Source organism: Micrasema longulum, unplaced genomic scaffold (genome assembly GCF_059751315.1).
Source record: "Micrasema longulum isolate JH-2025_06_02 unplaced genomic scaffold, ASM5975131v1 h1tg002062l, whole genome shotgun sequence".
Taxonomy (NCBI): Eukaryota; Metazoa; Arthropoda; class Insecta; order Trichoptera; family Brachycentridae; genus Micrasema; species Micrasema longulum.
This window is the reverse complement of record NW_028279229.1, coordinates 83547-101167: the sequence shown is the minus strand read 5'-3', so window position 1 is coordinate 101167 and position 17621 is coordinate 83547. Positions and strand designations below refer to the sequence as shown.

The following is a 17621-nucleotide window of genomic DNA, read 5'->3' as shown; positions in this document are numbered from 1 at the left end:
ACGATGCACTTTATCTACCTTGGCAAACAAATGTTTGTCGCAGGTGACAAAATAAATAGTTTTCAATAGAGTTTTGGGGCCGACTCTTATGTGGGGGAGAAAAAAATAGAAGAGTTTGTTTACGTCTAATAAGTGTTATGATACTGCTGATATCTTTTTAAAAAAATACGGATGCTGTTAAAATTGCTAAACTAGGTATGAGAATTAGTGGAAACAAAAAAATCAAACCACCAGATTATTAATAAAAAGTAGACGCTTAAAATTTGAGACGGAACTAAAAGGTGTTGGTGCAAAGGAAACGTAAGAGAGGAAAACAAAATTTTTTGTAAATATATAAGGATTATGAACAGAAAACATTAAAATCGGATTTATTAGAACAAAATAAGAATATAAAGATACTAATAATGGAACATAAAGACAAAAAGAAACAGACTGCAGCGTTAGAAGAATTAAGTTTAGTATATTCTTTACATAGGGTTCATTGAATCACTTATAAACGTCAATAAATTTCAACTATATCGTACCATTCAACAATTAGTAAAATAATCTCAACAACACAATTAAAATCGACAAACTGAAATCAATAAACACGAATATTATGCCAAGCCGTCTGTCCTTACAAATATTTTTCGACACCATTGTAGCTTTTTCCAAACGGCCTGTGTCTTCTGTGTATCTTTAAAAAAAAATTGATGAAGCAAACATCAAAATACACAACGCGTGAATCGCATAAAGTTTAAACAAACACACGATAAAAATAAACCCAATCACAAAACATGCTATGTTAACAATGAAATATTGAAATTTGTACTACAAAAAATAAAATTTTCGAGTAAATTATGAAAGATTGCTGATTAGGTATTAAATTTGCCCAGTGAAAATCAGGAAGCAATTTGTTAAATGTGTGTTCAATTTAATATTTGATCTGTGATTGAGAATTGGTATTTGTAAATTATAAGTCGTTTGAAGGAGTCAATCTTCCTGCTTTTCGTAGATCTCTTTGCCACTAAAACAGTGTGGGATGAAGATGAATTTAAATAATTTATTTTGAAGTATTTTTATGTTTATCGTATTTTTGAAGATATTGTATGCCATTATTTTATTGCCCTTGTTTGTCTTCTGCTACATAGTTTTATGTTCAGTTTCTGGAACATGTGCTTTTTCATGTAACTGTTGTAGTTGGCTAAGGCCGTTCACATAACAAATAAATAAGCATAAATCTACCCTACCTATTCATATAAAAAATAAACCCACTCTGACAACCTTAACTTCCCTTTATTTTAAAATATTGATTAATCAACAATTTTGATATATGGGTTGAATGGTGAATTTTACACAGTGTTTATTATATAAATAAAACACGAGTGATACTTTAATCCACAAATTCGAAATATCCAGAGACCGGTTTCATCATTTTTGCGAAATCTTCGAGACTGGTATCTTTATTAAGAAATTCAATGTATTTATACAAAACAGAGGTAAGGATAGAAAATTCAAAGTTATATGAGAGCAAATTATATTAAATTATTTTTGTCTTAAGGATTATTTACAAAGTGTTTCAGGTTAACTAATGACATGAAATAATGATATTTCTAATAAGTTTAAATATTGTATACATATTTTATATTGTCCCGTCCTTCGTAAGTATGATTTATGTCACTTATGATTTCTGAAAAACAAACGGTAAAAGTCATTAGTAAAATTATTACAATGGGTATAGTAATGGGGAATACACGAGTATTGGGATTTATGTCTCAATAAATGTTATATAAGTATATTGTGAATAAAATGAGTAAATACATGTTTAAAAAAACACACACATGTATTTTCAGTTTTATAAAATAAATATAGGCGAAATATAGAAAAATAAATTGGAATAACCCTGCAATAATAAATACACAGGTACATATTTAAAAGTGTTGTATTTTTCAACAAAAATCAACAAATGGAAGAATTGAAGAAATATGGATGTTAAAACATAGGCAAAATGGTGAATGTTACACAGTGTGTAAAGTGACCACTTAAACCAGCCAATGACAGGTCATAAGCCTTGTAAATGCCTAGACTTCGATATTCACTTATTTAAGGTATTTTCCATCTCTGCTGTAATTTGTCAATATATAAAATAGTTTTCAACTATTCAATCGACAACGCAATATTTTAAAGAACGTCGTGACAATTCAAAATCTTGGGACACTTTTTGATTACAAGCTTAAATTAATCCATTAAAATGATCACATTTCCAAGAAAGTGTCTAAAATCTGTGGATTTATACATTGTGTAAATCGTTTGTTCGTAGTTTGCTTGAATTTAATTCTATAATAAAGTCTCCCAATTGTAATATTCATATAACGCTTATTGAATCGGTGCAATCTAAATTTTAAAAATCGTTAATATTCAAAATTGCATCAAATTATTCAGATCATCTAGAGCGGTGGTTTCCAAACTCTTTTGACCCACGGCCCCCTTTTCATAGTCAAAACTTGTCCACGGACTCTGGGTTAAAAACTACATAAATAAATAATAGAAAAATTACAAATTTAACTTTCATGTCTTGAATGGTGGATGATAAATGGTGACATTAAAACAAAATATAAATAAATGATTTTGTCGAAGAAGTATTTATTGAAATTATAACTTTTGTTTTAAAATACAAAAAAAAAATATGAACGTGATGAGATGTTATGAGTGTATTTATGTCTGGTTTAATGTTTGTAAGTAGCAACCGCAAATCCCCACGAGCAGTAATTTGTAGTCGGTTCCTTTTTTGTGATGAGGCTAATAAGGGCACTGAATCCACGTTCTGTCAAATAGGAAGACAAAAAAGCAATCAACAGCTTCTGTACAATAACCCATAATGCTGGATATTAATTTGGGATATTTTTGTAACCAGGTAACCAGATTCCGAAAGGAGTCAAACAGGGATGTGTAATGTCACCATGGTTGTTCAACATATACATCGATAACTGTATGAAAGAACTGAAAGATTTAAGAATGGGAGCAAAAATGAGTGGTATAACTGTTAACTGTCTTCTGTATGCGGATGATGCCGTGCTTCTTGCTAGCAGCAAAAAAGACCTTCAATTCTTGGTAACAAAAGTCTACGATGTATGCAAGAAAAGCAATTTGCTTATGAATGTTGATAAATCGAAAGTGATGTTTTTGAAAGGGATGAAAATATAACTAAATGTGAGATCAGCGTGAACGGAGATATTCTGAATCAGGTAGAAGAATTTGTGTAGCTGGGAAGTATGTTTACTAGGGACGGAAAGGCCGAGAAAGATATTGAAAGGAAGGTGAGTGCCGGGAACAGGGTGAACGGTGCACTCAAATCTACTTTGGCAAACAAATGTTTATCGCAGGAGGCTAAACTAGCAGTTCACAGCGGAGTTCTAGTTCCAACTCTAATGTATGGGAGCGAAGTATAGAATTGGAAAAATAATTATGAAAGTAGGTTGAATGCTGTCGAAATGCGATCCCTCAGGCGAATGTGTGGTAAAACGATGTATGATAGGTGCACAAATGTTGAGATCCGTGAAGTGTGTAAGCCTGAGACATGCATTATTGACAGAATCAAGAAAGGGGTGCTACGTTGGTTTAGACATGTAGAGCAAATGGACAGCAAAATTCAAATGTTGATGGATGCAGACCAGAACGAGGAAGACCGAAAAAGACATGGCACGATCAAGTCCATCAAATACTTGAAGATGGACATGTCAAAAGTAGGAATAATCGGCGTGCGTGCATGAGAAGATGCATGAATGTAATGTCTGTATGCCAAGATAGAGTGTTCCTCTCTGCCTACCCCTACAGAGAAACGGCGTGATGGTTTGTTGTTGTTGACTAGTTGTTGACTAGTTGTTGCAGGTATCGGCTCCATCACGTTCCTGTATGAACCTGTATAGATAAGTCCGACTCACTGCAATGCCCGTTATTACTTGTATTTTTTGCACCTGTCTAAATTTATATTTTACTTACGATGTGAAAATCGCTAATAATTTTTAATTGTTTTGTATTATACGCGGATGTATGTTATCCAGATGCTAACTCTGAACTGCTTGATAAGTTAGAACGATTGCAGAATATTTGTATTCGTTATATCTTTAATCTTCGCAAATTTGACCACATAACCGAGTATCGCACGCAACTACACTGGATCAGTATCAGGCATAGAAGAAACATTCACATTTTATTACTTCTTCACAATATTTCAAATAATCCCACTTCGCCTGTTTATCTGAGAGAACTCATTCAACTTTTTTCACAACACGGACTATCTCTTCGTTCTAGCAACGAGAGAACCCTTTTAATACCCTGTCATCGCTCTAATTTTCTTGCCTCCCCTTTCACAGTAGTAGCCGCTCGATTGTGGAATAATCTAGCCATTAATGTTAGAGACGCCCTTTCTTTATTTACATTTAAGTCAAGATTGAAATGTCACTATCTAAATATTTAAATTGTTCCTTTATCCTTCTTCTTTCCTTCCCACCCCCTCTCCTCTCTTCATAGTATAATGTTATTTATTTTTAATGTATATATTTATTTCTGTTAATCTATGCTTTTAATTTTTGTATAAAATTGTAAGATTCAATGTGTCCATGTATTTATAATTTTCTCAAACTGAACGGTTTGGGTAGGTAAGAAGAAATTGCCTTTAGGCAATATGCTTGCCTTTATATGTATATAAATTGTATATGTATATAAAGTGTCAAATAAATAAAATAAATAAATTATAAATTAATAAAAAAATTACATTTTATTTTTATTTTATATGAAACCTTGCGCGGACCCCAGAATTGTTCAGAGAACCCCAAACCCACGGATAATTTTCCACGGACCCTCTGAGTGATCCCGGGGACCCCTAGGAGTCCGTAAAAACCACTTTAGGAATCACTGGTCTAGAGAACTTTCATATCTTCAGTTTAGAATTCAGTAGAATTTTGCTGGTTTGATATTTTTTTGTATACTGTGGGGTAACGTTTGTTAAACCTTCCAGGACTGGTATTCCAAACGCTCTCGTGGCCGTATTATCTCGTGTATTTACATACAAAATACACGATAAAAACTGTTTTCTCGTGCAACGAGAGTGGTTCTGAAAAGCACCTCAGGTCAGACATTTTTTTTACGTTTTAGCTTAGTAAAAAAATGCGAAAATGATTATCATTTAAATGGTAACTTTCCATACTATTTGAAAAGTTTTTTCACCTTGAGGCTTGTGAAAGTAAATCAAATATCAAATGTTTATTTCTAAAATAATGCGTAAACTTGTGTAAACGTTTGTTTAATTCTATTTACATAATTGTTTCTCAATTTGACTATAAAAGGCTCGGATCAGTAGGCAACATTACTATTCATCTCCTTGAACAGCAACCAATCAACATGCAGATCCAGAATCTCTTCCTCGCCCTCTTCGTGGTCGTCGCATCACTCATGGTAAGCACTTCATACAATATTCACCTTAAGGCAATATTCACCTTAACATGTTTTCTTCCCTCGGAGTAGGCTTTATTGCATAACTTGACACGGCACACTATGGGGCCAAGACGTAAATATTATTCTTAATTTCAATTTTGTCAAACATATTGTAGAAATTAAATAACATTCGATTATTATTAATATACGACAAAAAGTATCCGACCATAATTTTTATTGTCAAAACAAAAAATGCTTTGAGGGCAGATCTTAGATGACCGTTTGTAGGTATACCTAGTGCGCATACTCATTTTTTTTACCACCACAGCGCCACTCGGTCGCTGCCACGCCGTTGAAGAGTGAGCACGTGTACGCTATTGTCGTCGGATTTTAGTTTTAACAAAATTACAGAAAAGTTGATCAACGTTACTGCATCGAATTTTGTTTAAAGCTTGGGAATTCTCAAGTGGAAACTATCCGCAAAATTGAAAAAGTATTTGAGAACGAAGCAATGGGCCCCACACAGATAAAGGAGTGGTATAACCGCTTCAAAGATGGCCGCTTATCAGTGGAGAGTGAAGCAGCACTACTGTTGAACACGGCACTGGTGTCACCAAGCGCTACTACCGAGAGGTTCTGCGTCACCTTTGTGATGCAGTAAGATGCAAACGGCCAGACCTGTGGGCAAATGGCAGTTGGCAACTTCATCATGATAGTGCACCCGCTCATTTTTCACACATGATACGGAGTTTTTACCAAACATAACACACCTGTTGTTTGTCAACCTATTTAACCTCAGCTGAAAATGCCTTTGAAAGGGACCAGATTTCAGATTAGGAAAGACATCATGAAAATTGCGACGGACCACCTGCGCGCCATACCAAAAGAGTCTTTCAAAAGGTCCATCTCTCCATGCAGCAGCTCAAGGAGACTACTTTGAATGAGACTAGGGTCATTTAATAGTATCTCAAAAAATGTTGTTTTTATTCATATTTTAACATATTTATAAAAGTCGGATACTTTTTGAACTCCTATAATTTTACATAATTTATTTCGTCATATGGTTTTCTTTGTATTTTTTTCCATTTATTTATTATTATATCCTAAAGTTTAAAATTTGCGAGTAGACGTTAAGCAATTTTTTAGTGAAACTTTGAACCATTATTTAATATATTTTAAGTACCGTATCTTATTTTTTTTTTAAACTTTTTTTTGTACGTAATACGTAAAAAAATATGTTTTCAAATTTTGGTAAATTAAATATTGTATTTAAAAACATAGAGCAATTCTTTTTTTTAATAATTTCACTAAACTTTTTGTTATTAGCTAAATTTGCACAAATAATGGTGTACTTTAATAATCAGAAATTAAATTTTGAAAAAATCTCTATAGGTTGAAAAAACTTCTTAGTTTTGTTAATTTGATAATCATTTCTTTTAAATGCCTTTATAAAAATAAATTTCATTTTTAAATTAAAATGCCTAAAAAATTGTTCGTCAAACATTTTCCTATGCGTGATATTCCAAGTGTGGTATTATGATTAATGATCGGTTTATAATTTACCGATAACCAAAATAATGGATAGGAAATTAAACTTCCAACATTTTCTTCACTGATGAGTAAAATCAACTTTTCTTTATTTTTGAGTCTATATTTTAACACAAATTTTGCACTCGACGTATTTTATAGCTGCACATCAAAAACTTGACAGAAAATGCAATTTCTGATATAAATAAATTATAAAATTTGAGGATGAAGCTTAAAGACAATTTATAAAACAATTATAAAAAATAAGATTAAAAGTGAATTTCCAAAATAAAAACTTGAGAAAAACATTTTTAGAATTTCTTGAAGTGTTATATAAAAATTTTAATTGTCATTTATTATTATTATTATATTTTTTGACATATTCTACATACTTTAAATCTATGTACGGGTATTTTTTAAATATGTTTAAATCTATTCATCATATGTAACAAAGGTATTGAATTTAAGGATGATATACGCCTTTTCGGCCTAAAGGGTTACATCATATGTACACAAGTCTCTGTAACAATCATTAATACTGAATGTGTCTCTTCCAGGCTACCACCTCAGCCGAAGCTGCCCCAGGATACCGACCAAAGTACAGCAACTACCCCAAATACTACAACAAATATTAATTTCTTCCTATAAAATCCTTTTTTAATTTACCATGCAGACAATAACCTAAATGAATTCATTACAAACCCAAGCTATGTTATTCTGATAACTGTAATTCTGTATTTTTTTTCGATGCTATGAATTTTTATTTTACTGACTGAAATAAATTTACGTACATCCAAAATTTTCGTTTTTTTCTGTTTATTTTACAATAAAAATAAACATTTCATTATTAATTTTTCAGCATTTAGTGAACCCTTTATTTGAAATTTTATTTTATACATTTGTATTATAAATTAATAAGTTCGCTCAATTTTTTTTTGAGTTGGTCTAAATGTTTGAAGACAGGCTGGATTTCTTCCCTAGCGAGTTATCCAGATCTAAATTTGTTTCGACAGAGGGCAAACATTCTTGAAAAAGGAATATGGAAGTCTAGGTATTTACAGGGCTTATAACCTGTTACTGGCTAGTTTAAGTGGCCACTTTACGCGCTGTATAACATTTACCATTATATCTCTTTATACATCCATTTTTTGATCGATGAATTCGTTCAGCAGGATGAATCTCACCCACAAAATAAAGCTTTCAGCTCTTTCACGTCAAAAAGTCACCAGATAAAAGAGTTGAGGAAATTTGGTTGTTTAAACATAGGCAGAATAATGAATGTTACACAGTGTTTAAAGTAGACACTCAAACGCGCAAATGACAGGTCATAAGCCTTGTAAATGACTCTACATCCTTATTCCCTTTTTAAAAATATTTTTTTTCGGTAGCAACAACTTTGAATCACTTTGTTTTTATACGCCACACACGATATTATTTGAAACGATAAGTTTTACAACTGACGATGGGTAATTATGAATACCTAACTTGTTACGTTCTACCTAATATTAAACTCGAGAGTATCGTATAAATGCAAAGTGTTTACTGATTTTATCATCTCATGAATATCATGTTATTAGAACACTTGGATTTATTTTAAAGCGCTACTTGTTTCGGAAAGCACAGACCTATCCATCTTAATGTGTTTTTATGAACTTTGGAGTCAATAATAAAATATGTTTACATTTTGTAAGCCACCGAACGCAAATAGGAATTTTATCAACTGTAAGTACTTTGTATTGTAACGCACTTTAAATTTGACAACACCTAAAATTTTGTTGCAAAAAACCGGGATTGTCGATTTCGCATGTTGGCAACGCGGAATTACTTGAGAGAAGTTTCCGGTGTTAAGCACGCTACAGAAGCAAAAAGGAATTCTCCATCAGGTTTTTAAGGGTTTAAGAAGGCCAACAAACATGTAGTCTAAACAATTTGGTGGACGTCTGATATCAGACGTAAGTTTATTCGTAATAGCGCGATATCTGAAACGATTTTTTCTGACAAATTTTGTATCTCTTGTAGGTCTACTACATTTCACAATTGCCCGACTTAATTCCTGTCCTAATATTATCCATTTTTAAATATGGAATCATCAATGGTATCTTGACTCATGAGAGCGTATTCCACCTGTCAATTTGACAAGTCGACGGTCAAAATTGTCACATGACGCGCACGTCAAGTTGAAAACGTTCGTTGGATTTGTTAATAGAGGTTCGTCCAATTTTCGAATACGCCTCCGTAATATGATCTCCTTCATATGTTACTAATATAAATCGCATTGAATCAGTTCAGCATAAATTTATAAGAAAAATTGCGTACACACCAGGAATCACAAGAGATAACTTATAGTTAGCTATACTTATGTTTTTACCTCTAACTATGTTTTACTAAAAACATTAAATTTGTTAAAACTTAACGATTGAAGAAAAATTATAGACCTTTTAAATTTATTCTAAATTGTAAATTCAATATGGGATTGCCCTGAACTATTATCTCTCAGATGCCACCGTTTTGTAGCAACAATTCACGGACAGTGTATACTTGTAATGCCGTATTAAATAGACTTCATGAACTCGGCAATAATTATTCCCACGTATCTGATTTATTTAGTGTAGGGTATTGTTCCTATAGAAAAAACCTTTTGAACTTTTTCTAAGATGGTGAATGGTAATTATATTTAGTTATTCATGTATTTCATAATAAATATACGTACAGTTTTTTGTTCACTTTGACTAGCTGTGTGAAACAGTACTTACGATTTTCTTGTTGTTTTACTGTAGAATGTTTTATTATTTAAACTTTCTTCTGAATATGCTGTATAGTTTTTAAGTTCATTTTTTTAATATAAATCTTGTTTAATTTTTGGTTTAATTTTTTTTAATATAAATCTTGGGTATAAGGGAATTCATGTTTTAAAAAAAAAATTAAGCCAATTATGTTAATATTATATATGTTTGTAAAAGGCAGATTTGCCGTTTATGTTTATAAAATAAAATAAATAAAATAAAATATACCGACATGGAAATTTTCCTTAATATATCCAGTCTCTCAAAACATAGGGTATTTTTTTTTAAGTGCATGTTTAAAATACTTAATCGTTTATTTGATGTCCCGACTATTCTCTAACAAATATCTATTAATGTTCCTTCACGTAGACTCAGAAATATTGAAATTCAGTTTTTCAGTTATCATAAGACAAATAATTATAGTTTCTATGCGCCTCTACATAGAATGATAAGATTTGTAAATTAAAATTAGATCCTAATTATTTTGATTGGAAATTGAATTTTTTTACAAATTAACTGTAAAAATTGTCCCAAAAAATTGACTGTATAATTGTAGAATTAACCTGGATTGGCGAGTAGCTTAGTCGCCTTCTGTTTTTGATGCGCGTATGCGGTTTCTGGGCTCCTCTTCTATTTATTTATTTATTATGGATAATTTATATGGCGCCATTTTCGTAATAAAATACCTCAAGGGCGCTTTACATGGTGAAGTATAGAAAAAAAGTAGAAAAGTAGAAAAAGTAGTAGTGTAGAAAAAAAAACACTGGAACCTCTTTTTACACGAGGAATCCGTTCCATAAAGTTCCGTGTAAAAAAATGTTCAAAAAAATAATGCTAGATAGATTTTCTTATATATTTAGGATTTTTCTTAAATGTTATTGTTTTCTATTTATTCATTTTTATTTTATTTATTCAAGTATGGTCATTCAATGACGTTGAAACGTGATGATAAGATGTATTACTCGGAAGGCTGGAGAAAGAATTCAAGACGAATTCCCCATAAAAAATATCAGCTAAGGACAATACTTATACATCTTCGACCATGTGTTTCATCATTCAAATATATGGAGAACGCCATTATCTTCCACCTTGACGAGATGCTGTCAAACTTAATTTTACAATTTAAATTCATTCAAAATTCGTAGAAATTCAAATGTGAAAATAAGTGTTTTATTTGGTAAAGTCGTCATACATGATTTTGTAGTATTCATCTTGGTTGAGAAATGCTATGGTCATAGAATTAAGAATCGTCCAGAAATCGCATACGCACATCAAACAGAAGGTGACTCAACTACTCATAAATGAGTAGGTTTACGTTTTGACCCATTGGTTTTTTGTAGACGTCGCTCAGTACGCAACTAATGATTTGAATTCAACTATGCCGTGTTGTGTCCTTTTGAAGTGTAAAACTAGGATCTTAAAGGAACAGGATGCAATTACATTTCATTTTTAATTAGCAAATGAATGCGTATATATCAAATGCATTACTTAGTCAGATTGTCGAGGAAACAAAGTGGAAATTTCGTTAGAGTTGCCAGGGAAGTAATTTTTTTTTCCCTACTTTGCTCATCTAATGAGAGAACTAATGAAAATTGGATCTCGGATTAAACAACTCTGTGGTGGACATTTGACTGACATTATCTTCAAAACATCAAATATTATTTAACGTCATATAAAAATATCCGTTTTATGTAAAATAAAATATGTTTAAAATTTTAAGTTTAAAGTTCATTAATTCGATTACTCCTATGAAATGACCCTTTACTTATCTACTCTATTAAGTCAATCAATATTTCCGCGTGCACAATAAAATATTACAGAAATTAACAGATTGTTTTTTTTTAACCTTATATTTGTGTTATTATTTTTTTTCCCATCAAGCAACATTACGCTGCGACCTCACGAATGCGAGCGGTAAAAGTGGGGCATAGTAGGGGAATTATTGAACACAGTCCGATGTCAACAATGTTTTGATTATGTCCAAATGCTTGCAGACTGGCTGGATTTCCCACCTAGGGAGTTGTTCATATTCAAATTTATTTCAACAGAGAGGGAAAACATTTTTGAGAAGGGAATATGGAAGTCTAGGCATTTACAGGGCTTATGACCTGTCATTGGCTGGTTTAAGTGGCCACTTTACACACTGTATAACATTCACCATTCTGCCCATGTTTGAACATCCACATTTCCTCAATTCTTCCATCTGTTGACTTTTGTGAAATAAAAGAGCTGAAACCTTTATCACGTGGGTGAGATTCATCCGGCTGAACCAAATCACCTACTAGGCAACGCCTGAAAACAATTTTCCAATTTTTATCCTTTTTCTTTTACCAGGTAGTAATTCAACAATGTTTGATTATGTCCAAATGCTTGCAGACTGTTTTCCCTCTCTGTTGAAATAAATTTAAACAGTCCGATGTATTCAATTATGATTCTACGCTCCTTCTGGACTAGTCTTAATTCTATGGCTATGGTATATTTTTTAGAGCCAATAATAACATGTATTTAAACTGGTCAAATTATTTTTGAATTGATTAATATAAAATAAAAGTTCTTATGGTATTGCAACATTTGAAGGTATAATTTTTATATTTATAAGCAGGTCATATTATTGAAGGTAGACAATATTTATTGAAAAGGAATTAGTCTGGTTTAGAATCGTTTCATTCACCTTTAATAAATTTTACAAGTACCTCCTTCCTGTGGTAATTATATTCAATGTTAAAGCATTATTAATGCAAATTCGCTGAAAAAATAATATTCAGAACTATTAGTTTTTTTTTTTTTTTTTTCTATTCTCAAACGAGTTTAATATTATGGTAATGATAAAAATGTATTTTAAGACTACTTTTTCTTTGACAAAATCTTTTATTACATTGAATCGAAGGTAGTATAACATTCCTTAAAGGTTGATCTTTTCCAGAATATTATCCTGTATTATGCTTTGAAGAATATTTTATTTCTTTCTTTTGGAAGTGCGTACTCCTAGCAGACTGTCCATAATTTTAACTCGGATTTTTCGCTTCTTGATTCGAGCCCAATCGGTGAAAATGTTTGTAATAAAACTCGGCAATATAAAATTTAATTTTTTAGATTTATTTATTTAATTATTTTTCATTTACAAATAGGTAATATTTATTTATTTAGTTTTCTATTTTAATGATGTCCCCTTTCCTCTGGCCTTTATTGCAAAGAAACTTATTGGTATAATTCACTTAAGGTTGATTTAAACATGGACTAGGATTCACTTTTGTATTTATATTTATTTATTTATCTTGTCCTTTTTTGATTAAACAACCATATCATTGCCCAGGATGCGTTTGAATTTTGTCTTGACCCGTTTGGAAGCGAGCAAGATTTATACAGTTGATTTTTATTTGGTAGCTGTCCATACTATATGGGTGATCTTATAAGCATCTACATGCGTAAAGGCCACAGCGTTACAGTAAAAATAATTCAATTAACATATCTGCGTACAATAATTGATCGAATCGAACCCTTAAAGAAAGCAAGTTTATGATTTATATTGGGCGGGGGAAACGTTGACCATAAAGACGGCAGTGAATGAACTATAGGGCTCATATTGACCTTATCGTGAAATAATTATAATCAAGAAACCATTTCAAGTGCTCCTCCTTCATGACCCTACGATTTGATCTGATCCTGACTGCCGCGAGACAAGTTACAAACAATAAGGTACCAGAAACCCAGTGCAAGGTAGGAACTGGATTCATTGCATTTGGGGTTCAGTGGCAAAGTAAATAAAGGATAACGCATCCCGCGAACCAGCAACTTCGAGCGTGCATCTGCTAACGAGCAAGTGGCGCGATCAATCACAATGGTTATATCATAAAACGGATGAATTTTTATTTTATAACTGTCACGTAAAAGCTCTATGGGCGTAAATAAATCATTCATATTATCAGTGATACTGCATTACAGTTGATATAATAAAATAATTTATTTTTTTTAAATTGTTGGGTAAAAAAAGGTTAATTGTCTTAAGTTTCATATTGCATTGGAATAAAATAATACTTTAGTTATTATTTGTTGACAATTCTTGATGGAATTCCATTGAAATGGTGTAATAACTTATATTTACATATGAGATATTAATTTTAAAATACGTGGTACTCTAATGGGCATCTTCAGACTGGTGAATATTATACAGTGTTAGGATAATTGATATAAAATTAAATATTATCGTAAGTGTAGGTACATTTAAAAATAAGTTGAAAGAGATACAATACGCAATATTTCAATGGAACAGAGGGGGACAAATTATTGAAACATGTGTTGGCGATGTACTGTAAGAGAGGATTCTATTCTATGAAAAACATTTATTGTTATATTTTTGTTTAGTTAGTTTGATATATCGTTATTTAATCTATGTAAAGCCAAATGTTCTTTCAGTCTATTTTAAATTGCTCTCCCGCGTTGTCCTATATATGAACCAGGACAAGTACATGCAAAATCATACATTCCGCTTTTTTCAAATTTGTTGACCTGATCTTTACTATTAATTAATGTTTGGCCGAAAGATTTTTTATTATAAAACGAAACTAACAGATATTTTTTTTGCAACACTTGTTTTATATTATTACTAGTATTTCAAATATAATTTAATTTTACTCACCTATTATTGTCAATAGATGCAAGTCCTCTGAACGCGATTGAGACATTGTATTTTTCTATTGTTTTTTACGTATTAAATTCAACTTATTTTTTTCAATGTACTTACACTCAAGATAATATTTAGTTTCATATAAATTATCCTTACACTGTACATTCAGCAGTCTGAAGATGCCCATTAGAGGGTGAAAGCGCCAATTGGTCAAACAAATAAGTAGAAGTGTACCAAGTATTTTTAAATTAATAACTTATATGTACCTACTTAAATATAAGTTATGACATCACTACTTTAGTATTTGGGGTAGTTGCTGTACTTTGGTCGGTACCCTGGACTAACAGCTGCTGAGGTGGTGGCCTAGAAGAGGAACATGCGATATTAATGGTTGTTACTGGTAATTGTATGTATTTTTATTTGACTTTTAAACATAATATTATTTGCACATTGACGGGCTTATTGCCAAATGGCAATTTTTTTCAACTTACCTATAAAATAATCGTTTTATTTCTATAATTCATGTTACAGAACATATTCAATAGAAAAAAAAGATTAAAAAGCTAAAGATTTATAAAAATAAAAATAAACGTATTTGTTTATAAATTACCTTAAATCAAAACTATTACTCAATGGAAGAAAAAAACAAACAAGAAAAAGGAAAAAAAGAGAAATTAAGGAAGATAAAGGAGATGTTTCTTCAGACGCGATTTAAACAGAGATACTGTAGTAACATCTTTGATAGTGGATGGGAGATGATTCCACAGTCGAGCCGCATGGACACTATATGAGTTAGAAAAAAAGAGGAATTGTGGATGGATATCAAGAGAGTGCCTTGAGAATTAGAACGAAGATTTTAACCATTAATTGATAAGCGTTGAAATTTTTCACGCAGGTATATAGGAGCGTTAGGACTATGAAGTACACCGAACAGAAGTGAGAGGGAGTGATGGTCTCTCCGCTGTCTAATTTTAATTGTTATACAAGAATACGTACTTTGGTGGACTTAATGTTTAAACCAATACCTTTCAGCTTACTAAAATACAGACTGGTTAAAAGAAAAGTTTGTTAAAAAATTGTAGCAAAAAAGTCAATTAAAAGATACATTGGTACGTACATATATGAATATACCTGATCAATTCAAAATAACTTCAATAATTTAATAGGAATATAAGGCTTGCTCGTGTAAACATAGTAAAATTACATAGAATTACATACATAAAAGGATGAGGAATGTGGTATGAGTGAATGTGGATGAATGTGAGAAGGAACCAGGAAAGAAAAAAATTGAAAAAAATATTACAATCATAAAAGTGGTCAGGGTTCTTAGGATATAAAGTAATGTTCAGGCGTTTCTTGAAAGTAGTCAGGATAGATGCATTTTTTACATGAAGAAGTAGCTTGTTTCAAAGTCTGGCACCTTAAAAATATAAATTGAATTGCTGAAAAATGAAGTAATGTTTCAAAAAATTTAAAGTGTTCTTTCCTGAGAGAAGCGAAGCAAAATACTTTGATTATAAAGGTTAAGAAAATGCTCGACAAGATTTTTTAGTGCGCAAAGTCTGTGAAAAATATCATTAAAAAATAGGAGAGATTATAAATTTATGCGCTGATAAAAACAAAGACACTTGAGTTCGGAGCAAAAAGGTCTTATTTTTTTGAGATTGGAAAGAAATCACTAAATACGCTCCAGGTGATCTTTAAGTTCGGTATTGACGTCAAGATACCAAATATTATCAAAGCACAGAGGAGACATTATGACAGATTTTTTTGCTGTGGTTGGAAGGAACTCCCGAATCAGCAAATGGAGGATGTGGAAAAACTCCTTTCCAACCTTAGTGTTTTGTACTTCCCAAGTTAAGTGTTGGTCCATAATAGTATCGATGTTGTCAATAACTAAAATAGGAAAGGTTCAAAATTTAAAAAAAGGGAAATATCTTTGGTTACCAAAAATAATCTCTTGCGATTTTTTCAGATTATCTTATCTCAGTATCTTTCTACCAACAAGAAATTAAACTTAATCCAAAATAATCATTTTGATGGAATTACTGATATTTTATGTGTTTAAGATGATCAGTAAAAAAATTTATCGAAATATCTAAATGCGAAGATATTAAATTTATGAAGATGGAAAATAGAAGTGGAGACAGCACGTTACCATGTGGAACTCCTGTGCTTAGATTATTAAATTTAGATGCCTTTAGATGACGGGATGGAATGTGAAGTCAATCAGTAATTAATGGTGTGAGTAGTAATTGGAATGATATCATCATGTATCAAGGTAATGATAAAAATATTTTAATGATCATATCTAGAATTTGACATTACAGAGAGAAGAACTTAATCTGTATCTGTTTTCGTGATACGAATGGAAAAAAAAATGTCAGGTGGCGAGAGTGATTTTAAATTAGATAAGATAACACTAACCATTCAATATTAATAATTGTAAGGGACTTGTAAATATATATATTACGACGTGTCAAGTGAGACAGTTAAGCCTATTGCAAGACAAGGAGACATTTTAAGGTGAATATTGTGTGAAGTCCTTACCATGAGTGATGCGACGACCACGAAGAGGGCGAGGAAGAGATTCTGGATCTGCATGTTGATAGGTTGCTGTTCACTAAGACTAATGTTGCCTACTTTGATGAATATGTTAAACTATATTTGTACAACGTTTCTGAAAATTAAGATCGATAAATATTTGCACAAGTTTTAAGTCATGTTTTAAAATGATAAAACAGCTCGTTTTGAGTGATTTATGATTTTATTTTACACAATACGAACAATAACAAGTCGTGATTTATTTCAGGCAAATCATAACAGTTTTCATATTTAACATATTACAACAAAGATGAAGAACATTTTAGAAAAGGTAATATAGAAGTCTAGGCAGCCACAGGGTTTATGACCTGTCATTGGCTGGTTTAAGTGGCCACTTTACACACTGTGTAACATTCACCATTCTGCCCATATTTGAACTTCTACATTACTTCAATTCTTTCATCTGTTGATGTTTGTGAAGTTGAAGAGCTGAAACCTTTATTTTCTTTCCTTTAGTTTTCATAATGATATTGAGTGTTAACCTTAGAGTATATAATGTTTATACTCTAAGGTGATAACATAAGATTTGTCCGTTTTTTTCCTAATTTGAAAATGAACAAACATTGTAAAGTTCTTACGTCATCCGAAAGAAAAAAAAATTACAATATATTTTTCTTTGTTTTTAAGCTACATGCATTATTTTATTCAAAAATAAGTCTTCAAAATGGAAT

General features: G+C 31.5%; 1 protein-coding gene and 2 long non-coding RNA genes across 5 annotated transcripts in view; 2 read left to right on the top strand and 1 right to left on the bottom strand.

The window, feature by feature from the left end:
• Window positions 1-17621, top strand: part of LOC148273145 (uncharacterized) — a 301031-nt gene that overhangs the window by 244890 nt on the left and 38520 nt on the right. The window lies entirely within an intron of this gene.
• Window positions 357-17026, bottom strand: LOC148273151 (uncharacterized). Of its 3 annotated transcripts, none has more exons than XR_015824679.1 (3): window positions 16897-17026; window positions 14617-14709; window positions 357-1669 (listed from the first exon to the last, which is right to left on the bottom strand). It is a non-coding gene; the product is annotated as an uncharacterized LOC148273151 (long non-coding RNA). The 3 variants fall into 3 exon arrangements; XR_015824678.1 differs by lacking the exon at window positions 357-1669 and adding an exon at window positions 15650-15766 and having other exon boundaries at window positions 13682-14709; window positions 16897-16974; XR_015824677.1 differs by lacking the exon at window positions 357-1669 and having other exon boundaries at window positions 13682-14709.
• LOC148273152 (uncharacterized) lies at window positions 5091-7738 on the top strand. The gene is made up of 3 exons (XR_015824673.1): window positions 5091-5108; window positions 5325-5433; window positions 7497-7738. It is a non-coding gene; the product is annotated as an uncharacterized LOC148273152 (long non-coding RNA).